This window comes from Heptranchias perlo, chromosome 5, assembly GCF_035084215.1.
Source record: "Heptranchias perlo isolate sHepPer1 chromosome 5, sHepPer1.hap1, whole genome shotgun sequence".
NCBI lineage: Eukaryota > Metazoa > Chordata > Chondrichthyes > Hexanchiformes > Hexanchidae > Heptranchias > Heptranchias perlo.
In genome coordinates this window covers 6,477,983-6,502,301 of record NC_090329.1, presented here as the reverse complement: position 1 = coordinate 6,502,301, position 24,319 = coordinate 6,477,983, and positions in this window count along the sequence as shown.

The window sequence follows — 24,319 nt, the reverse complement described above, 5'->3', positions numbered from 1 at the left end:
ATGGTTGCTCCACCCCTTTCTGGTGGATTTGTCTGCATTGCAATGGCGGGCTCCCTCTGCAGAGCAGAGATACTGCTGAGAACTCGCTCTGCAGGTATAATTGATCCCGTAGCAGAAAACTGGGCTTGGATTACAGCTTGGTCGGGGCGGCTGGTGGAAGTCCTGTCCTTGCTCACTTTCAGTAGCGATACCACCCTTGAGGAAAATCTTGCATTTATATGGCATCGTTAATGTCGCAAAACATTGCAAAGTGCTTCATAGTTTGGCATCAGACTCGGTTTGAGAAGCAAAGGTTAGTGGAGGTGACTGAAAGTGCAGAGAAAGAGGTGGGTTTTATGACTTTTGAAGGTGGGGAGAGATGGAGCACTGGAAAGGCTGACGCTATGTTGTTAATTGTCAGAAATGCTAAGAACTGTTGCGTTTTAAGGGATATGGGCCAAAGGCAGGTATATGGAGTGAGATTACAGATCAGCCATGATCTTATCAAATGGCGGAACAGGCATGAGGGGCTGAATGGCCTACTCCTGTTCCTATGTTCCAATGTTCTTCTGATGTTCCTATTTTCTTTTTTAAAAGGCTAATTGTTTCAGTTGCAGAACTGCTCCAGTTAATTGTACCCTCCATGCATTCTGTCCCACAGAGATGGAGGAAGATTAGTGAGCAAGTTAGCCCAAACTGCTGTTGTGCTTTGGATAAAAACCAAATGTGTGGAAAGATGGGCACAGGTCACTTGTCAACCATCTCAACTAGAGAATCTATGCAGCTCAGGAAAACCGAAAGGAGCTGCACTCATCCAGGCAAGTGGAGAGTATTCCATCACACTCCTGACTTGTGCCTTGTAGATGGTGGAAAAGCTTTGGGGAGTCAGGAGGTGAGTCACTCGCCACAGAATACCCATCCTCTGACCTGCTCTCGTAGCCACAGTATTTATATGGCTGGTCCAGTTAAGTTTCTGGTCAATGGTGACCCGCCAGGATGTTGATGGTGGGGGATTCGGCGATGGTGATGCCGTTGAATGTCAAGGGGAGGTGGTTAGACTCTCTTGTTGGAGATGGTCGTTGCCTGGCACTTATCTGGCGTGAATGTTACTTGCCACTTATGAGCCCAAGCCTGGATGTTGTCCAGGTCTTGCTGCATGCGGGCTCGGACTGCTTCATTATCTGAGGGGTTGTGAATGGAACTGAACACTGTGCAATCATCAGCGAACATCCCCATTTCTGACCTTATGATGGAGGGAAGGTTATTGATGAACCAGCTGAAGATGGTTGGGCCTAGAACACTGACCTGAGGAACTCCTGCAGCAATGCCCTGGGGCTGAGATGATTGGCCTCCAACAACCACTACCATCTTCCTTTGTGCTAGGTATGACTCCAGCCACTGGAGTTTTCCCTCTGATTCCCATTGACTTCAATTTTACTAGGGCTCCTTGGTGCCACACTCGGTCAAATGCTGCCTTGATGTCAAGGGCAGTCATTCTCACCTCACCATTCCTCTCTCCATTCTTCTCTCCATTCCCCTCTCGATTCCTCTCTCCATTCCACTCTCCATTTCCCTCTCCATTCCTCTCTCCATTCCTCTCTCAATTTCCCTCTCCATTTCCCTCTCCATTCCTCTCTCCATTCCTCTCTCCATTCCTCTCTCCATTCCTCTCTCCATTCCTCTCTCCATTCCTCTCTCCATTTCCCTCTCCATTCCTCTCTCCATTCCTCTCTCCATTCCTCTCTCCATTCCTCTCTCCATTCCTCTCTCCATTCCTCTCTCAATTTCCCTCTCCATTTCCCTCTCCATTCCTCTCTCCATTCCTCTCTACATTCCTCTCTCCATTACTCTCTCCATTCCTCTCTCCATTTCCCTCTCCATTTCCCTCTCCATTCCTCTCTCCATTTCCCTTTCCATTTCCCTCTCCATTTCCCTCTCCATTTCCCTCTCCATACCTCTCTCCATACCTCTCTCCATTCCTCTCTCCATTCCTCTCTCCATACCTCTCTCCATTTCCCTCTCCATTCCTCTCTCCATTCCTCTCTCCATTCCTCTCTCCATTCCTCTCTCCATTTCCCTCTCCATTTCCCTCTCCATTCCTCTCTCCATTCCTCTCTCCATTCCTCTCTCCATTCCTCTCTCCATTTCCCTCTCCCGGTTCCTCTCTCCGTTCCTCTCTCCGTTCCTCTCTCCATTCCTCTCTCCATTCCTCTCTCAATTTCCCTCTCCATTTCCCTCTCCATTCCTCTCTCCATTCCTCTCTCCATTCCTCTCTCCATTCCTCTCTCCATTTCCCTCTCCATTTCCCTCTCCATTTCCCTCTCCATTCCTCTCTCCATTTCCCTTTCCATTTCCCTCTCCATTTCCCTCTCCATTTCCCTCTCCATTCCTCTCTCCATATCTCTCTCCACACCTCTCTCCATTCCTCTCTCCATTCCTCTCTCCATTCCTCTCTCCATTCCTCTCTCCATTCCTCTCTCCATTCCTCTCTCCATTCCTCTCTCCATTCTCTCTCCATTCCTCTCTCCATTCCTCTCTCCATTCCTCTCTCCATATCTCTCTCCATTCCTCTCTCCATATCTCTCTCCATTCCTCTCTCCATTCCTCTCTCCATTCCTCTGTCCATTCTCTCTCCATTCCTCTCTCCATTCCCCTCTCCATTCCTCTCTCCATTCCTCTCACCATTCCTCTCTCCATATCTCTCTCCATTCCTCTCTCCATTCCTCTCTCCATTCCTCTCTCCATTCCTCTCTCCATATCTCTCTCCATTCCTCTCTCCATTCCTCTCTCCATTCCTCTCTCCATATCTCTCTCCGTTCCTCTCTCCATTCCTCTCTCCATTCCTCTCTCCATATCTCTCTCCATTCCTCTCTCCATATCTCTCTCCATTCCTCTCTCCATATCTCTCTCCATTCCTCGCTCCATTCCTCTCTCCATTCCTCTCTCCATTCCTCTCTCCATATCTCTCTCCATTTCCCTCTCCGTTCCTCTCTCCATTCCTCTCTCCATTCCTCTCTCCATATCTCTCTCCATTCCTCTCTCCATTCCACTCTCCATTCCTCTCTCCATACCTCTCTCCATTTCCCTCTCCATTCCTCTCTCCATATCTCTCTCCACACCTCTCTCCATTCTCTCTCCATTCCTCTCTCCATTCCCCTCTCCATTCCTCTCTCCATATCTCTCTCCATACCTCTCTCCATTCCTCTCTCCATTCCTCTCTCCATTCCTCTCTCCATTCCTCTCTCCATTCTCTCGCCATTCCTCTCTCCATTCCCCTCTCCATTCCTCTCTCCATATCACTCTCCATTCCTCTGTCCATTCTCTCTCCATTCCTCTCTCCATTCCCCTCTCCATTCCTCTCTCCATTCCTCTCTCCATTCCTCTCTCCATTCCTCTCTCCATTCCTCTGTCCATTCTCTCTCCATTCCTGTCTCCATTCCCCTCTCCATTCCTCTCTCCATACCTCTCTCCATTCCTCTCTCCATTCCTCTCTCCATACCTCTCTCCATTCCTCTCTCCATTCCTCTCTCCATTTCCCTCCCCGTTCCTCTCTCCATTCCTCTCTCCATTCCTCTCTCCATATCTCTCTCCATTCCTCTCTCCATTCCTCTCTCCATTCCTCTCTCCATTCCTCTCTCCATATCTCTCTCCATTCCTCTCTCCATTCCTCTCTCCATTCCTCTCTCCATTCCTCTCTCCATTCCTCTCTCCTTATCTCTCTCCATACCTCTCTCCATTCCTCTCGCCATTCCTCTCTCGATACCTCTCTCCATTCCTCTCTCCAGTCCTCTCTCCATTCCCCTCTCCATTCCTCTCTCCATATCTCTCTCCATTCCTCTCTCCATTCCCCTCTCCATTCCTCTCTCCATATCTATCTCCATTCCTCTCTCCATTCCCCTCTCCATTCCTCTCTCCATACCACTCTCCATTCCTCTCTCCATTGCTCTCTCCATTCCTCTCTCCATTCCTCTCTCCATTCCTCTCTCCATTCCTCTCTCCATTCCTCTCTCCATATCTCTCTCCATTCCTCTCTCCATTCCTCTCTCCATTCCTCTCTCCATTTCCCTCTCCATACCTCTCTCCATTCCTCTCTCGATACCTCTCTCCATACCACTCTCCATTCCTCTCTCCATTCCTCTCTCGATACCTCTCTCCATTCCTTTCTCCATTCCTCTCTCCATTCCTCTCTCCATTCCTCTCTCCATTCCTCTCTCCATACCTCTCTCCATTTCTCTCTCCATACCTCTCTCCATTCCTCTCTCCATTCCTCTCTCGATACCTCTCTCCAATCCTCTCTCCATTCCTCTCTCCATTCCTCTCTCCATTCCTCTCTCCATTCCTCTCTCCATACCTCTCTCCATTCCTCTCTCCACACCTCTCTCCATTCCTCTCTCCATTCCTCTCTCCATACCTCTCTCCATTCCTCTCTCCATTCCTCTCTCCATTCCTCTCTCCATTCCTCTCTCCATACCTCTCTCCATTCCTCTCTCCATACCTCTCTCCATTCCTCTCTCCATTCCTCTCTCGATACCTCTCTCCATTCCTCTCTCCATTCCTCTCTCCATTCCTCTCTCCATTCTTCTCTCCATTTCCCTCTCCATACCTCTCTCCATTCCTCTCTCCATTCCTCCCTCCATACCTCTCTCCATTCCTCTCTCCATACCTCTCTCCATTCCTTTCTCCATTCCTCTCTCGATACCTCTCTCCATTCCTCTCTCCATTCCTCTCTCCATACCTCTCTCCATTCCTCTCTCCATTTCCCTCTCCATAACTCTCACCATTCCTCTCTCCATTCCTCTCTCGATACCTCTCTCCATTTCTCTCTCCATACCTCTCTCCATTCCGCTCTCCATACCTCTCTCCATTCCTCTCTCCATTCCTCTCTCCATTCCTCTCTCCATTCCTCTCTCCATTCCTCTCTCCATTTCCCTCTCCATTCCTCTCTCCATTCCTCTCTCCATTCCTCTCTCCATACCTCTCTCCATTCCTCTCTCCATTCCTCTCTCCATTCCTCTGTCCATTCTCTCTCCATTCCTCTCTCCATTCCTCTCTCCATTCCCCTCTCCATTCCTCTCTCCATACCTGTCTCCATTTCCCTCTCCATTCCTCTCTCCATGTCTCTCTCCATACCTCTCTCCAGTCTCTCTCCATTCCTCTCTCCATTCCCCTCTCCATTCCTCTCTCCATATCTCTCTCCATACCTCTCTCCATTCCTCTCTCCATTCCTCTCTCCATTGCTCTCTCCATTCCTCTGTCCATTCTCTTTCCATTCCTCTCTCCATTCCCCTCTCTATTCCTCTCTCCATTCCTCTCTCCATACCTCTGTCCATTCTCTCTCCATTCCTCTCTCCATTCCCCACTCCATTCCTCTCTCCATTTCCCTCTCCATTCCTCTCTCCATATCTCTCTCCATTCTTCTCTCCATTCCTCTCTCCGTTCCTCTCTCCATTCTTCTCTCCATATCTCTCTCCATTCCTCTCTCCATTCCTCTCTCCATTCCTCTCTCCATTCCTCTCTCCATTCCTCTCTCCATATCTCTCTCCATACCTCTCTCCATTCCTCTCTCCATTCCTCTCTCGATACCTCTCTCCATTCCTCTCTCCATTCCTCTCTCGATACCTCTCTCCATTCCTCTCTCCATTCCTCTCTCGATACCTCTCTCCATTCCTCTCTCCATTCCTCTCTCGATACCTCTCTCCATTCCTCTCTCCATTCCCCTCTCCATTCCTCTCTCCATATCTCTCTCCATTCCTCTCTCCATTCCTCTCTCCATTCCTCTCTCCATATCTCTCTCCATTCCTCTCTCCATTCCTCTCTCCATATCTCTCTCCATTCCTCTCTCCATTCCTCTCTCCATATCTCTCTCCATTCCTCTCTCCATTCCTCTCTCCATTCCTCTCTCCATTTCCCTCTCCATTCCTCTCTCCATATCTCTCTCCATTCTTCTCTCCATTCCTCTCTCCGTTCCTCTCTCCATTCTTCTCTCCATATCTCTCTCCATTCCTCTCTCCATTCCTCTCTCCATTCCTCTCTCCATTCCTCTCTCCATTCCTCTCTCCATATCTCTCTCCATACCTCTCTCCATTCCTCTCTCCATTCCTCTCTCGATACCTCTCTCCATTCCTCTCTCCATTCCTCTCTCCATACCTCTCTCCATTCCTCTCTCCATTCCTCTCTCCATTCCTCTCTCCATTCCTCTCTCCATTCCTCTCTCCATTCCTCTCTCCATTCCTCTCTCCATATCTCTCTCCATTCCTCTCTCCATTCCTCTCTCCATTCTTCTCTCCATTCCTCTCTCCATACCTCTCTCCATTCCTCTCTCGATGCCTCTCTGCATTCCACTCTCGATACCTCTCTCCATTCCTCTCACCATTCCTCTCTCCATTCCTCTGTCCATTCTCTCTCCATTCCTCTCTCCATTCCCCTCTCCATTCCTCTCTCCATACCTCTCTCCATTCCTCTCTCCATTCCCCTCTCCATACCTCTCTCCATATCTCTCTCCATTCCTCTCTCCATACCTCTCTCCATTCCTCTCTCGATACCTCTCTCCAATCCTCTCTCCATTCCTCTCTCCATTCCTCTCTCCATTCCTCTCTCCATTCCTCTCTCCATACCTCTCTCCATTCCTCTCTCCATACCTCTCTCCATTCCTCTCTCCATTCCTATCTCCATACCTCTCTCCATTCCTCTCTCCATTCCTCTCTCCATTCCTCTCTCGATACCTCTCTCCATTCCTCTCTCCATTCCTCTCTCCATACCTCTCTCCATTCCTCTCTCCATACCTCTCTCCATTCCTCTCTCCATTCCTCTCTCGATACCTCTCTCCATTCCTCTCTCCATTCCTCTCTCCATACCTCTCTCCATTCCTCTCTCCATTCTTCTCTCCATTTCCCTCTCCATACCTCTCTCCATTCCTCTCTCCATTCCTCTCTCCATACCTCTCTCCATTCCTCTCTCCATACCTCTCTCCATTCCTTTCTCCATTCCTCTCTCGATACCTCTCTCCATTCCTCTCTCCATTCCTCTCTCCATTCCTCTCTCCATACCTCTCTCCATTCCTCTCTCCATTCCTCTCTCCATTTCCCTCTCCATACCTCTCTCCATTCCTCTCTCCATTCCTCTCTCGATACCTCTCTCCATTTCCCTCTCCATACCTCTCTCCATTCCTCTCTCCATTCCTCTCTCCATTCCTCTCTCCATTCCTCTCTCCATTCCTCTCTCCATTTCCCTCTCCATTCCTCTCTCCATTCCTCTCTCCATTCCTCTCTCCATACCTCTCTGCATTCCTCTCTCCATTCCTCTCTCCATTCCTCTGTCCATTCTCTCTCCATTCCTCTCTCCATTCCTCTCTCCATTTCCCTCTCCATTCCTCTCTCCATATCTCTCTCCATACCTCTCTCCATTCTCTCTCCATTCCTCTCTCCATTCCCCTCTCCATTCCTCTCTCCATATCTCTCTCCATACCTCTCTCCATTCCTCTCTCGATACCTCTCTGCATTCCTCTCTCCATTCCTCTCTCCATTCCTCTCTCCATACCTCTCTCCATTCCTCTCTCCATTCCTCTCTCCATATCTCTCTCCATACCTCTCTCCATTCCTCTCTCGATACCTCTCTGCATTCCTCTCTCCATTCCTCTCTCCATTCCCCTCTCCATTCCTCTCTCCATTCTTCTCTCCATTTCCCTCTCCATACCTCTCTCCATTCCTCTCTCCATTCCTCTCTCCATACCTCTCTCCATTCCTCTCTCCATACCTCTCTCCATTCCTTTCTCCATTCCTCTCTCGATACCTCTCTCCATTCCTCTCTCCATTCCTCTCTCCATTCCTCTCTCCATACCTCTCTCCATTCCTCTCTCCATTCCTCTCTCCATTTCCCTCTACATACCTCTCTCCATTCCTCTCTCCATTCCTCTCTCGATACCTCTCTCCATTTCCCTCTCCATACCTCTCTCCATTCCTCTCTCCATTCCTCTCTCCATACCTCTCTCCATTCCTCTCTCCATTCCTCTCTCCATTCCTCTCTCCATTCCTCTCTCGATACCTCTCTCCATTCCTCTCTCCATTCCTCTCTCCATACCTCTCTCCATTCCTCTCTCCATACCTCTCTCCATTCCTCTCTCCATTCCTCTCTCGATACCTCTCTCCATTCCTCTCTCCATTCCTCTCTCCATACCTCTCTCCATTCCTCTCTCCATTCTTCTCTCCATTTCCCTCTCCATACCTCTCTCCATTCCTCTCTCCATTCCTCTCTCCATACCTCTCTCCATTCCTCTCTCCATACATCTCTCCATTCCTTTCTCCATTCCTCTCTCGATACCTCTCTCCATTCCTCTCTCCATTCCTCTCTCCATTCCTCTCTCCATACCTCTCTCCATTCCTCTCTCCATTCCTCTCTCCATTTCCTCTCCATACCTCTCTCCATTCCTCTCTCCATTCCTCTCTCGATACCTCTCTCCATTTCCCTCTCCATACCTCTCTCCATTCCTCTCTCCATTCCTCTCTCCATACCTCTCTCCATTCCTCTCTCCATTCCTCTCTCCATTCCTCTCTCCATTCCTCTCTCCATTCCTCTCTCCATTCCTCTCTCCATTCCTCTCTCCATTTCCCTCTCCATTCCTCTCTCCATTCCTCTCTCCATACCTCTCTCCATTCCTCTCTCCATTCCTCTCTCCATTCCTCTGTCCATTCTCTCTCCATTCCTCTCTCCATACCTCTCTCCATTTCCCTCTCCATACCTCTCTCCATTCCTCTCTCCATACCTCTCTCCATTCCTCTCTCCATTCCTCTCTCCATTCCTCTCTCCATTCCTCTCTCCATTCCTCTCTCCATTTCCCTCTCCATTCCTCTCTCCATTCCTCTCTCCATTCCTCTCTCCATTCCCCTCTCCATTCCTCTCTCCATACCTCTCTCCATTTCCCTCTCCATTCCTCTCTCCATATCGCTCTCCATACCTCTCTCCATTCTCTCTCCATTCCTCTCTCCATTCCCCTCTCCATTCCTCTCTCCATATCTCTCTCCATTCCTCTCTCCATTCCCCTCTCTATTCCTCTCTCCATATCTCTCTCCATTCCTCTGTCCATTCTCTCTCCATTCCTCTCTCCATTCCCCTCTCCATTCCTCTCTCCATATCTCTCTCCATTCCTCTCTCCATACCTCTCTCCATTTCTCTCTCCATACCTCTCTCCATTCCTCTCTCCATTCCTCTCTCGATACCTCTCTCCAATCCTCTCTCCATTCCTCTCTCAATTCCTCTCTCCATTCCTCTCTCCATTCCTCTCTCCATAACTCTCTCCATTCCTCTCTCCATACCTCTCTCCATTCCTCTCTCCATTCCTCTCTCCATACCTCTCTCCATTCCTCTCTCCATTCCTCTCTCGATACCTCTCTCCATTCCTCTCTCCATACATCTCTCCATTCCTCTCTCCATTCCTCTCTCGATACCTCTCTCCATTCCTCTCTCCATTCTTCTCTCCATTTCCCTCTCCATACCTCTCTCCATTCCTCTCTCCATTCCTCTCTCCATTCCTCTCTCCATACCTCTCTCCATTCCTCTCTCCATTCTTCTCTCCATTTCCCTCTCCATACCTCTCTCCATTCCTCTCTCCATTCCTCTCTCCATACCTCTCTCCATTCCTCTCTCCATTCCTCTCTCCATACCTCTCTCCATTCCTCTCTCCATTCCTCTCTCCATTCCTCTCTCGATACCTCTCTCCATTCCTCTCTCCATTCCTCTCTCCATACCTCTCTCCATTCCTCTCTCCATACCTCTCTCCATTCCACTCTCCATTCCTCTCTCGATACCTCTCTCCATTCCTCTCTCCATTCCTCTCTCCATACCTCTCTCCATTCCTCTCTCTATTCTTCTCTCCATTTCCCTCTCCATACCTCTCTCCATTCATCTCTCCATTCCTCTCTCCATACCTCTCTCCATTCCTCTCTCCATACCTCTCTCCATTCCTCTCTCCATTCTTCTCTCCATTTCCCTCTCCATACCTCTCTCCATTCATCTCTCCATTCCTCTCTCCATACCTCTCTCCATTTCCCTCTCCATACCTCTCTCCATTCATCTCTCCATTCCTCTCTCCATACCTCTCTCCATTCCTCTCTCCATTCTTCTCTCCATTTCCCTCTCCATACCTCTCTCCATTCATCTCTCCATTCCTCTCTCCATACCTCTCTCCATTCCTCTCTCCATTCCTCTCTCCATTCCTCTCTCCATTCCTCTCTCCATTCCTCTCTGCATTTCCCTCTCCATACCTCTCTCCATTCCTCTCTCCATTCCTCTCTCGATACCTCTCTCCATTCCTCTCTCCATTCCTCTCTCGATACCTCTCTCCATACCTCTCTCCATTCCGCTCTCCATACCTCTCTCCATTCCTCTCTCCATTCCTCTCTCCATTCCTCTCTCCATTCCTCTCTCCATTCCTCTCTCCATTTCCCTCTCCATTCCTCTCTCCATTCCTCTCTCCATTCCTCTCTCCATACCTCTCTCCATTCCTCTCTCCATTCCTCTCTCCATTCCTCTGTCCATTCTCTCTCCATTCCTCTCTCCATTCCTCTCTCCATTCCCCTCTCCATTCCTCTCTCCATACCTCTCTCCATTTCCCTCTCCATTCCTCTCTCCATATCTCTCTCCATACCTCTCTCCATTCTCTCTCCATTCCTCTCTCCATTCCCCTCTCCATTCCTCTCTCCATATCTCTCTCCATACCTCTCTCCATTCCTCTCTCCATTCCTCTCTCCACTCCTCTCTCCATTCCTCTGTCCATTCTCTCTCCATTCCTCTCTCCATTCCCCTCTCCATTCCTCTCTCCATATCTCTCTGCATTCCTCTCTCCATTCCTCTCTCCATTCCCCTCTCTATTCCTCTCTCCATATCTCTCTCCATTCCTCTGTCCATTCTCTCTCCATTCCTCTCTCCATTCCCCTCTCCATTCCTCTCTCCATATCTCTCTCCATTCCTCTGTCCATTCTCTCTCCATTCCTCTCTCCATTCCCCTCTCCATTCCTCTCTCCATATCTCTCTCCATTCCTCTCTCCATACCTCTCTCCATTCCTCTCTCCATACCTCTCTCCATTCCTCTCTCCATACCTCTCTCCATTTCTCTCTCCATACCTCTCTCCATTCCTCTCTCCATTCCTCTCTCGATACCTCTCTCCAATCCTCTCTCCATTCCTCTCTCCATTCCTCTCTCCATTCCTCTCTCCATTCCTCTCTCCATAACTCTCTCCATTCCTCTCTCCATACCTCTCTCCATTCCTCTCTCCATTCCTCTCTCCATACCTCTCTCCATTCCTCTCTCCATTCCTCTCTCGATACCTCTCTCCATTCCTCTCTCCATTCCTCTCTCCATTCCTCTCTCCATACCTCTCTCCATTCCTCTCTCCATTCCTCTCTCGATTCCTCTCTCCATTCCTCTCTCGATACCTCTCTCCATTCCTCTCTCCATTCCTCTCTCCATACCTCTCTCCATTCCTCTCTCCATTCTTCTCTCCATTTCCCTCGCCATACCTCTCTCCATTCATCTCTCCATTCCTCTCTCCATACCTCTCTCCATTCCTCTCTCCATACCTCTCTCCATTCCTTTCTCCATTCCTCTCTCGATACCTCTCTCCATTCCTCTCTCCATTCCTCTCTCCATACCTCTCTCCATTCCTCCCTCCATTCCTCTCTCCATTTCCCTCTCCATACCTCTCTCCATTCCTCTCTCCATTCCTCTCTCGATACCTCTCTCCATTTCCCTCTCCATACCTCTCTCCATTCCGCTCTCCATACCTCTCTCCATTCCTCTCTCCATTCCTCTCTCCTTTACTCTCTCCATTCCTCTCTCCATTCCTCTCTCCATTTCCCTCTCCATTCCTCTCTCCATTCCTCTCTCCATTCCTCTCTCCATACCTCTCTCCATTGCTCTCTCCATTCCTCTCTCCATTCCTCTGTCCATTCTCTCTCCATTCCTCTCTCCATTCCTCTCTCCATTCCCCTCTCCATTCCTCTCTCCATACCTCTCTCCATTTCCCTCTCCATTCCTCTCTCCATATCTCTCTCCATACCTCTCTCCATTCTCTCTCCATTCCTCTCTCCATTCCCCTCTCCATTCCTCTCTCCATAACTCTCTCCATTCCTCTCTCCATTCCTCTCTCCATTCCTCTCTCCATTCCTCTGTCCATTCTCTCTCCATTCCTCTCTCCATTCCCCTCTCTATTCCTCTCTCCATATCTCTCTCCATTCCTCTGTCCATTCTCTCTCCATACCTCACTCCAACCCCACTCCATTCCACACTTCATATCTCTCTACATTCCTCTCTCCATTCCTCTCTCCATACCTCACTCCATTCCTCTCTCCATACCTCTCTCCATACCTCTCTCCATTCCTCTCACCCATTCCACTCACCAATCCACTTACCATTCTCACACCATTCCACACACCATCCCCACACCCAACCACACACCAACCTCACTCCATACCACACACCAACCTCACTCCATACCTCACTCCATTCCTCACCATTCCACACTCCAATCCTCTTCCATTCACACACCCAACCACACACCAATCCCCACTCTATTCCTCATCCATACTCACTCCCATTCCTCTAATCCATTCTCTACTCCATTACCACACTCCAACCCCTCACCAACAACATCCAACCTCTTCATATCTCTCAACAAACCACACACCATCCTCACCAAACCTCTCCCATTCCTCCACACCATCCACACTCCATACCTCACACCAATCCTCTCTCCATTCCTCTCTCCATTCCTCTTCCATTCTCTCTCCAACCTCACACCATTCCCCACACCATTCCACACTCCAAACCACACACCATTCCCTCACCAATCCCACTCCATACCTCTCTCCCATTCCTCTACTCCATTCCACTCACCATCCTCTGTCCATTCTCTCTCCATTCCTCTCCCATTCCTCTCACCATTCCCCTCTCCATTCCTCTCTCCATACCTCTCACCATTTCCCACACCATACCTCTCACCATACTCTCTCCATACCTCACTCCATTCTCTCACCATTCCTCTCACCATTCCCCACTCCAATCCTCACTCCATACCTCTCTCCATACCTCTCTCCATTCCTCTCTCCATCCTCACTCCATCCACTCTCCATTCCTCTGTCCATTCACTCTCCATTCCTCTCACCATCCCCACTCCAATCCTCTCTCCAAACTCTCTCCATTCCTCTCTCCATTCCTCTCACCCATTCCCCTCCTATCCTCTCTCCATATCTCTCTCCATTCCTCTTCCATTCTCTCTCCATTCCTCTCTCCATTCCCCTCTCCATTCCTCTCTCCATATCTCTCTCCATTCCTCTCTCCATACCTCTCACCATTTCTCTCTCCCATACCTCTCTCCATTCCTCTCTACCATTCCTCTCTCGATACCTCTCTCCAATCCTCTCTCCATTCCTCTCTCCATTCCTCTCTCCATTCCACTCTCCATTCCTCTCCCATAACTCTCTCCATTCCTCTCTCCATTCCTCTCTCCATTCCTCTCTCCATACCTCTCTCCATTCCTCTCTCCATACCTCTCTCCGATACCTCTCTCCATTCCTCTCTCCATTCCTCTCTCCATACCTCTCTCCATTCCTCTCTCCATTCTTCTCTCCATTTCCATCACCATACCTCTCTCCATTCCTCTCTCCATTCCTCTCTCCATTCCTCTCTCATACCTCTCTCCATCCTCTCACCATTCTTCTCTCCATTTCCCTCTCCATACATCTCTCCATTCCTCTCTCCATTCCTCTCTCCATACCTCTCTCCATTCCTCTCTCCATTCCTCTCTCCATACCTCTCTCCATTCCTCTCTCCATTCCTCTCTCCATTCCTCTCTCGATACCTCTCTCCATTCCTCTCTACATTCCTCTCTCCATACCTCTCTCCATTCCTCTCTCCATACCTCTCTCCATTCCTCTCTCCATTCCTCTCTCGATACCTCTCTCCATTTTCTTCTCTTCCATTTCCCTCTCCATACCTCTCTCCATTCATCTCTCCATTCCTCTCTCCATACCTCTCTCCATTCCTCTCTGCATACCTCTCTCCATTCCTTTCTCCATTCCTCTCTCGATACCTCTCTCCATTTCCTCTCTCCATTCCTCTCTCCATACCTCTCTCCATTCCTCTCTCCATTTCCCTCTCCATACCTCTCTCCATTCCGCTCTCCATACCTCTCTCCATCCTCTCTCCATTTCCCTCTCCATCCTCTCTCCATTCCTCTCTCCATTCCTCTCTCTCCATTCCTCTCTCCATTCCTCTCTCCATTTCCCTCTCCATTCCTCTCTCCATTCCTCTCTCCATTCCTCTCATCCATACTCTCTCCATTGCTCTCTTCCATTCCTCTCTCCATTCCTCTGTCCATTCTCTCTTCCATTCCTCTCTCCATTCCTCTCTCCATTCCTCTCTCCATACCTCTCTCCATTTTCCCTCTCCATTCCTCTCTCCATATCTCTCCTCCATACCTCTCTCCATTCCTCTCTCTCCATTCCCCTCTCCATTCCTCTCTCCATATCTCTCTCCATAACTCTCTCCATTCCTCTCTCCATTCCTCTCTCCATTCCTCTCTCCATTCCTCTGTCCATTCTCTCTCCATTCCTCTCTCCATTCCCCTCTCTATTCCTCTCTCCATATCTCTCTCCATTCCTCTGTCCATTCTCTCTCCATTCCTCTCTCCATTCCCCTCTCCATTCCTCTCTCCATATCTCTCTCCCTTCATCTCTCCATTCCTCTCTCCCATTCCTCTCTCCATTTCCTCTGTCCATTTCTCTCTTCCATTCCTCTCCTCCATTCCCTCTCTCCATTCCTCTCTCCATACCTCTCTCCATTCCTCTCTCCATTCCTCTCTCCATACTCTCTCCATTCCTCTCTCCATTCCTCTCTCCATTTCCTCTCCATTCCTCTCTCCATTCCCTCTCCATTCCTCTCTCCATATCTCTCTCCATTCCTCTCTCCATTCACTCTCTCCGTTCCTCTCTCCATTCCTCTCTCCATATCTCTCTCCATTCCTCTCTCCATTCCTCTCTCCATTCCTCTCTCCATTCCTCTCTCCATTCCTCTCTCCATACCTCTCTCCATTCCTCTCTCCATTCCTCTCTCGATACCTCTCTCCATTCCTCTCCATCCATTCCTCTCTCGATACCTCTCTCCATTCCTCTCTCCATTCCTCTCTCCATTCCTCTCTCCATTCCCTCTCCATTCCTCTCTATCCATATCTCTCTCCATTCTCTCTCCATTCCTCTCTCCATTCCTCTCTCCATATCTCTCTCCATTCCTCTCTTCCATTCCTCTCTCCTTCCTCTCTCCATTCTCTCTCCATTCCTCTCTCCATTCCTCTCTCCATTCCTCTCTCCATTCCTCTCTCCATTCCTCTCTCCATTCCCCTCTCCATTCCTCTCTTCCATACCTCTCTCCATTCCTCTCTCCATACCTCTCTCCATTCCTCTCTCGATAACCTCTCTCCCATTCCTCTCTCGATACCTCTCTCCATTCCTCTCTCCATTCCTCTCTCCATTCCTCTGTCCATTCTCTCTCCATTCCTCTCTTCCATTCCCCTCTCCATTCCTCTCTCCATACCTCTCTCCATTCCTCTCTCCATTCCCCTCTCCATACCTCTCTCCATACCTCTCTCCATTCCTCTCTCCATTCCTCTCTCCATTCCTCTCTCCATTCCTCTCTCGATACCTCTCTCTCTCCAATCCTCTCTCCATTCCTCTCTCCATTCCTCTCTCAATTCCTCTCTTCCATTCCTCCTCTCCATACCTCTCTCCATTCCTCTCTCCATTCCTCTCTCCATACCTCTCTCCATTCCTCTCTCCATTCCTCTCTCCATTCCTCTGTCCATTTCTCTCTCCATTCCTCTCTCCATTCCTCTCTCCATTCCCCTCTCCATTCCTCTCTCCATACCTCTCTCCATTTCCCTCTCCATTCCTCTCTCCATATCTCTCTCCATACCTCTCTCCATTCTCTCTCCATTCCTCTCTCCATTCCCCTCTCCATTCCTCTCTCCAATACTCTCTCCATAACTCTCTCCATTCCTCTCTCCATTCCTCTCTCCATTCCTCTCTCCATTCCTCTGTCCATTCTCTCTCCATTCCTCTCTCCATTCCCCTTTCTATTCCTCTCTCCATATCTCTCTCCATTCCTCTGTCCATTCTCTCTCCATTCCTCTCTCCATTCCCCTCTCCATTCCTCTCCTCCATATCTCTCTCCATTCCTCTCTCCCATTCCTCTCTCCATTCCTCTCTCCATTCCTCTGTCCAGTCTCTCTCCATTCCTCTCTCCATTCCCCTCTCCATTCCTCTCTCCATTCCTCTCTCCATACCTCTCTCCATACCTCTCTCCATTCCTCTCTCCATTCCTCTCTCCAAACCTCTCTCCATTCCTCTCTCCATTCCTCTCTCCATTCCTCTGTCCATTCTCTCTCCATTCCTCTCTCCATTCCTCTCTCCATTCCCCTCTCCATTCCTCTCTCCATACCTCTCTCCATTCTCCACTCTTCCATTCCTCTCTCCATATCTCTCTCCATACCTCTCTCCATTCTCTCTTCCATTCCTCTCTCCATTCCCCTCTGCATTCCTCTCTCCATAATCTCTCTCCATACCTCTCAACCATTCCTCTCTCCATTCCTCCTCCATTCCCTCTCCATTCTCTCCATTCCTCTCATTCTCTCTCCATTCCTCTCTCCATTCCCCTCTCTCCATTCCTCTCTCCATATCTCTCTCTCATTCCTCTCTCCATTCAACTCTCTCCATTCCCCTCTCTATTCCTCTCTCCATACTCTCTCCATTCCTCTGTCCATTCTCTCTCCATTCCTCTCTCCATTCCCCTCTCCATCCTCTCTCCATATCCTCTCCATTCCTCTCTCCATACCTCTCTCCATTTCTCTCTCCATACCTCACTCCATTCCTCTCTCCATTCCTCTCTCGATACCTCTCTCCAATCCTCTCTCCATTCCTCTCTCCATTCCTCTCTCCATTCCTCTCTCCATTCCTCTCTCCATAACTCTCTCCATTCCTCTCTCCATACCTCTCTCCATTCCTCTCTCCATTCCTCTCTCCATACCTCTCTCCTCCATCTCCTCTCTCCATTCCTCTCTCGAAATCTCTCTCCATTCCTCTCTCCATTCCTCTCTCCATACCTCTCTCCATTCCTCTCTCCATACATCTCTCCATTCCTCTCTCCATTCCTCTCTCGATACCTCTCTCCATTCCTCTCTCCATTCCTCTCCTCCATACCTCTCTCCATTCCTCTCTCCATTCTTCTCTCCATTTCCCTCTCCATACCTCTCTGCATTCCTCTCTCCATTCCTCTCTCCATTCCTCTCTCCATACCTCTCTCCATTCCTCTCTCCATTCTTCTCTCCATTTCCCTCTCCATACCTCTCTCCATTCCTCTCTCCATTCCTCTCTCCATACCCTCTCTCCATTCCTCTCTCCATTCCTCTCTCCATACCTCTCTCCATTCCTCTCTCCATTCCTCTCTCCATTCCTCTCTCGATACCTCTCTCCATTCCTCTCTCCATACCTCTCTCCATTCCTCTCTCCATTCCTCTCTCGATACCTCTCTCCATTCCTCTCTCCATTCCTCTCTCCATACCTCTCTCCATTCCTCTCTCCATTCCTCTCTCCATTTCCCTCTCCATCCCTCTCTCCATTCCTCTCTCCATTCCTCTCTCCATACCTCTCTCCATTTCCCTCTCCATACCTCTCTCCATTCCGCTCTCCATACCTCTCTCCATTCCTCTCTCCATTCCTCTCTCCTTTCCTCTCTCCATTCCTCTCTCCATTCCTCTCTCCATTCCTCTCTCCATTCCTCTCTCGATACCTCTCTCCATTTCCCTCTCCATACCTCTCTCCATTCCGCTCTCCATACCTCTCTCCATTCCTCTCTCCATTCCTCTCTCCATTTCCCTCTCCATCCCTCTCTCCATTCCTCTCTCCATTCCTCTCTCCATACCTCTCTCCATTTCCCTCTCCATACCTCTCTCCATTCCGCTCTCCATACCTCTCTCCATTCCTCTCTCCATTCCTCTCTCCTTTCCTCTCTCCATTCCTCTCTCCATTCCTCTCTCCATTTCCCTCTCCATTCCTCTCTCCATTCCTCTCTCCATTCCTCTCTCCAAGGTGAGGTAGCCAATTGGATACAAAATTGGCTTGACGACAGAAGACAGAGGGTGGTTGTCGAGGGTTGCTTTTCAAACTGGATGCCTGTGTCCAGCGGTGTGCCTCAGGGATCGGTGCTGGGTCCGCTGTTATTTGTTATTTATATTAATGATTTGGATGAGAATTTAGGAAGCATGGTTAGTAAGTTTGCAGATGACACCAAGATTGGTGGCATTGTGGACAGTGAAGAAGGTTATCTAGGATTGCAACGGGATCTTGATAAATTGGGCCAGTGGGCCGATGAATGGCAGATGGAGTTTAATTTAGATAAATGTGAGGTGATGCATTTTGGTAGATCGAATCGGGCCAGGACCTACTCCGTTAATGGTAGGGCGTTGGGGAGAGTTATAGAACAAAGAGATCTAGGAGTACAGATTCATAGCTCCTTGAAAGTGGAGTCACAGGTGGATAGGGTGGTGAAGAAGGCATTCAGCATGCTTGGTTTCATTGGTCAGAACATTGAATGCAGGAGTTGGGATGTCTTGTTGAAGTTGTACAGGGCATTGGTGAGGCCACACTTGGAGTACTGTGTACAGTTCTGGTCACCCTATTATAGAAAGGATATTATTAAACTAGAAAGAGTGCAGAAAAGATTTACTCGGATGCTACCGGGACTTGATGGTTTGACTTACAGGGAGAGGTTAGACAGACTGGGACTTTATTCCCTGGAGAGTAGGAGGTTAAGGGGTGATCTTATAGAAGTCTATAAAATAATGAGGGGCATAGATAAGGTCGATAGTCAAAATCTTTTCCCAAAGGTAGGGGAGTCTATAACGAGGGGGCACAGATTTAAGGTGAGAGGGGAGAGATACAAAAGGATCCAGAGGGGCAATTTTTTCACTCAAAGGGTGGTGAGTGTCTGGAACGAGCTGCCAGAGGCAGTAGTAGAGGCGGGTACAATTTTGTCTTTTAAAAAGCATTTGGACAGTTACATGGGGAAGATGGGTATCGAGGGATATGGGCCAAGTGCAGGCAATTGGGACTAGCTTAGTGGTATAAACTGGGCGACATGGACATGTTGGGCCGAAGGGCCTGTTTCCATGTTGTAACTTCTATGATTCTATGATTCTATGATTCTATACCTCTCTCCATTGCTCTCTCCATTCCTCTCTCCATTCATCTGTCCATTCTCTCTCCATTCCTCTCTCCATTCCTCTCTCCATTCCCCTCTCCATTCCTCTCTCCATACCTCTCTCCATTTCCCTCTCCATTCCTCTCTCCATATCTCTCTCCATACCTCTCTCCATTCTCTCTCCATTCCTCTCTCCATTCCCCTCTCCATTCCTCTCTCCATATCTCTCTCCATAACTCTCTCCATTCCTCTCTCCATTCCTCTCTCCATTCCTCTCTCCATTCCTCTGTCCATTCTCTCTCCATTCCTCTCTCCATTCCCCTCTCTATTCCTCTCTCCATATCTCTCTCCATTCCTCTGTCCATTCTCTCTCCATTCCTCTCTCCATTCCCCTCTCCATTCCTCTCTCCATATCTCTCTCCATTCCTCTCTCCATTCCTCTCTCCATTCCTCTCTCCATTCTCTCTCCATTCCTCTCTCCATTCCCCTCTCCATTCCTCTCTCCATACCTCTCTCCATTCCTCTCTCCATTCCTCTCTCCATACCTCTCTCCATTCCTCTCTCCATTCCTCTCTCCATTTCCCTCTCCATTCCTCTCTCCATTTCCCTCTCCATTCCTCTCTCCATATCTCTCTCCATTCCTCTCTCCATTCCTCTCTCCGTTCCTCTCTCCATTCCTCTCTCCATATCTCTCTCCATTCCTCTCTCCATTCCTCTCTCCATTCCTCTCTCCATTCCTCTCTCCATTCCTCTCTCCATATCTCTCTCCATACCTCTCTCCATTCCTCTCTCCATTCCTCTCTCGATACCTCTCTCCATTCCTCTCTCCATTCCTCTCTCGATACCTCTCTCCATTCCTCTCTCCATTCCTCTCTCCATTCCTCTCTCCATTCCCCTCTCCATTCCTCTCTCCATATCTCTCACCATTCCTCTCTCCATTACTCTCTCCATTCCTCTCTCCATATCTCTCTCCATTCCTCTCTCCATTCCTCTCTCCCTTCCTCTCTCCATATCTCTCTCCATTCCTCTCTCCATTCCTCTCTCCATTCCTCTCTCCATTCCTCTCTCCATTCCTCTCTCCATTCCTCTCTCCATTCCTCTCTCCATACCTCTCTCCATTCCTCTCTCCATTCCTCTCTCCATACCTCTCTCCATTCCTCTCTCGATACCTCTCTCCATTCCTCTCTCGATACCTCTCTCCATTCCTCTCTCCATTCCTCTCTCCATTCCTCTCTCCATACCTCTCTCCATTCCTCTCTCGATACCTCTCTCCATTCCTCTCTCGATACCTCTCTCCATTCCTCTGTCCATTCTCTCTCCATTCCTCTCTCCATTCCCCTCTCCATACCTCTCTCCATACCTCTCTCCATTCCTCTCTCCATCCCCCTCTCCATACCTCTCTCCATTCCTCTCTCCATTCCTCTCTCGATACCTCTCTCCAATCCTCTCTCCATTCCTCTCTCCATTCCTCTCTCCATTCCTCTCTCCATTCCCCTCTCCATACCTCTCTCCATTCCTCTCTCCATTCCTCTCTCCATACCTCTCTCCATTCCTCTCTCCATTCCTCTCTCCATTCCTCTGTCCATTCTCTCTCCATTCCTCTCTCCATTCCTCTCTCCATTCCCCTCTCCATTCCTCTCTCCATACCTCTCTCCATTTCCCTCTCCATTCCTCTCTCCATATCTCTCTCCATACCTCTCTCCATTCTCTCTCCATTCCTCTCTCCATTCCCCTCTCCATTCCTCTCTCCATATCTCTCTCCATACCTCTCTCCATTCCTCTCTCCATTCCTCTCTCCATTCCTCTCTCCATTCCTCTGTCCATTCTCTCTCCATTCCTCTCTCCATTCCCCTCTCCATTCCTCTCTCCATATCTCTCTCCATTCCTCTCTCCATTCCTCTCTCCATTCCCCTCTCTATTCCTCTCTCCATATCTCTCTCCATTCCTCTGTCCATTCTCTCTCCATTCCTCTCTCCATTCCCCTCTCCATTCCTCTCTCCATATCTCTCTCCATTCCTCTCTCCATACCTCTCTCCATTTCTCTCTCCATACCTCTCTCCATTCCTCTCTCCATTCCTCTCACGATACCTCTCTCCAATCCTCTCTCCATTCCTCTCTCCATTCCTCTCTCCATTCCTCTCTCCATACCTCTCTCCATTCCTCTCTCCATACCTCTCTCCATTCCTCTCTCCATTCCTCTCTCCATACCTCTCTCCATTCCTCTCTCCATTCCTCTCTCCATTCCTCTCTCGATACCTCTCTCCATTCCTCTCTCCATTCCTCTCTCCATACCTCTCTCCATTCCTCTCTCCATACCTCTCTCCATTCCTCTCTCCATTCCTCTCTCGATACCTCTCTCCATTCCTCTCTCCATTCCTCTCTCCATACCTCTCTCCATTCCTCTCTCCATTCCTCTCTCCATTCCTCTATCCATACCTCTCTCCATTCCTCTCTCCATACCTCTCTCCATTCCTCTCTCCATTCCTCTCTCGATACCTCTCTCCATTCCTCTCTCCATTCCTCTCTCCATACCTCTCTCCATTCCTCTCTCCATTCCTCTCTCCATTCCTCTCTCCATTCCTCTCTCGATACCTCTCTCCATTCCTCTCTCCATTCCTCTCTCCATACCTCTCTCCATTCCTCTCTCCATTCCTCTCTCCATTCCTCTCTCCATACCTCTCTCCATTCCTCTCTCCATTCTTCTCTCCATTTCCCTCTCCATACCTCTCTCCATTCATCTCTCCATTCCTCTCTCCATACCTCTCTCCATTCCTCTCTCCATTCCTCTCTCCATACCTCTCTCCATACCTCTCTCCATTCCTCTCTCCATTCCTCTCTCCATTCCTCTCTCGATACCTCTCTCCATTCCTCTCTCCATTCCTCTCTCCATACCTCTCTCCATTTCCCTCTCCATACCTCTCTCCATTCATCTCTCCATTCCTCTCTCGATACCTCTCTCCATTCCTCTCTCCATTCCTCTCTCCATTCCTCTCTCCATACCTCTCTCCATTTCCCTCTCCATACCTCTCTCCATTCATCTCTCCATTCCTCTCTCGATACCTCTCTCCATTCATCTCTCCATTCCTCTCTCGATACTTCTCTCCATTCCTCTCTCCATTCCTCTCTCCATTCCTCTCTCCATTCCTCTCTCCATTTCCCTCTCCATTCCTCTCTCCATTCCTCTCTCCATTCCTCTCTCCATACCTCTCTCCATTCCTCTCTCCATTCCTCTCTCCATTCCTCTGTCCATTCTCTCTCCATTCCTCTCTCCATTCCTCTCTCCATTCCCCTCTCCATTCCTCTCTCCATACCTCTCTCCATTTCCCTCTCCATTCCTCTCTCCATATCTCTCTCCATACCTCTCTCCATTCTCTCTCCATTCCTCTCACCATTCCCCTCTCCATTCCTCTCTCCATATCTCTCTCCATACCTCTCTCCATTCCTCTCTCCATTCCTCTCTCCATTCCTCTCTCCATTCCTCTGTCCATTCTCTCTCCATTCCTCTCTCCATTCCCCTCTCTATTCCTCTCTCCATATCTCTCTTCATTCCTCTGTCCATTCTCTCTCCATTCCTCTCTCCATTCCCCTCTCCATTCCTCTCTCCATACCTCTCTCCATTCCTCTCTCCATTCCTCTCTCCATACCTCTCTCCATTCCTCTCTCCATTCCTCTCTCCATTTCCCTCTCCATTCCTCTCTCCATTTCCCTCTCCATTCCTCTCTCCATATCTCTCTCCATTCCTCTCTCCATTCCTCTCTCCGTTCCTCTCTCCATTCCTCTCTCCATATCTCTCTCCATTCCTCTCTCCATTCCTCTCTCCATTCCTCTCTCCATTCCTCTCTCCATTCCTCTCTCCATATCTCTCTCCATACCTCTCTCCATTCCTCTCTCCATTCCTCTCTCGATACCTCTCTCCATTCCTCTCTCCATTCCTCTCTCCATTCCTCTCTCCATTCCTCTCTCCATTCCCCTCTCCATTCCTCTCTCCATATCTCTCTCCATTCCTCTCTCCATTCCTCTCTCCATATCTCTCTCCATTCCTCTCTCCATTCCTCTCTCCATTCCTCTCTCCATATCTCTCTCCATTCCTCTCTCCATTCCTCTCTCCATTCCTCTCTCCATTCCTCTCTCCATTCCGCTCTCCATTCCTCTCTCCATACCTCTCTCCATTCCTCTCTCCATTCCTCTCTCCATACCTCTCTCCATTCCTCTCTCGATACCTCTCTCCATTCCTCTCTCGATACCTCTCTCCATTCCTCTCTCCATTACTCTCTCCATTACTCTGTCCATTCTCTCTCCATTCCTCTCTCCATTCCCCTCTCCATTCCTCTCTCCATACCTCTCTCCATTCCTCTCTCCATTCCCCTCTCCATACCTCTCTCCATACCTCTCTCCATTCCTCTCTCCATTCCTCTCTCCATTCCCCTCTCCATACCTCTCTCCATTCCTCTCTCCATTCCTCTCTCGATACCTCTCTCCAATCCTCTCTCCATTCCTCTCTCCATTCCTCTCTCCATTCCTCTCTCCATTCCTCTCTCCATACCTCTCTCCATTCCTCTCTCCACACCTCTCTCCATTCCTCTCTCCATTCCTCTCTCCATACCTCTCTCCATTCCTCTCTCGATACCTCTCTCCATTCCTCTCTCCATTCCTCTCTCCATACCTCTCTCCATTCCTCACTCCATTCCTCTCTCCATACCTCTCTCCATTCCTCTCTCCATTCCTCTCTCCATTTCCCTCTCCATACCTCTCTCCATTCCTCTCTCCATTCCTCTCTCGATACCTCTCTCCATTTCCCTCTCCATATCTCTCTCCATTCCTCTCCCCATACCTCTCTCCATTCCTCTCTCCATTCCTCTCTCCATTTCCCTCACCATTCCTCTCTCCATTCCTCTCTCCATTCCTCTCTCCATACCTCTCTCCATTCCTCTCTCCATTCCTCTCTCCATTCCTCTGTCCATTCTCTCTCCATTCCTCTCTCCATTCCTCTCTCCATTCCTCTCTCCATACCTCTCTCCATTCCTCTCTCCATTTCCCTCTCCATATCTCTCTCCATTCCTCTCCCCATACCTCTCTCCATTCCTCTCTCCATTCCTCTGT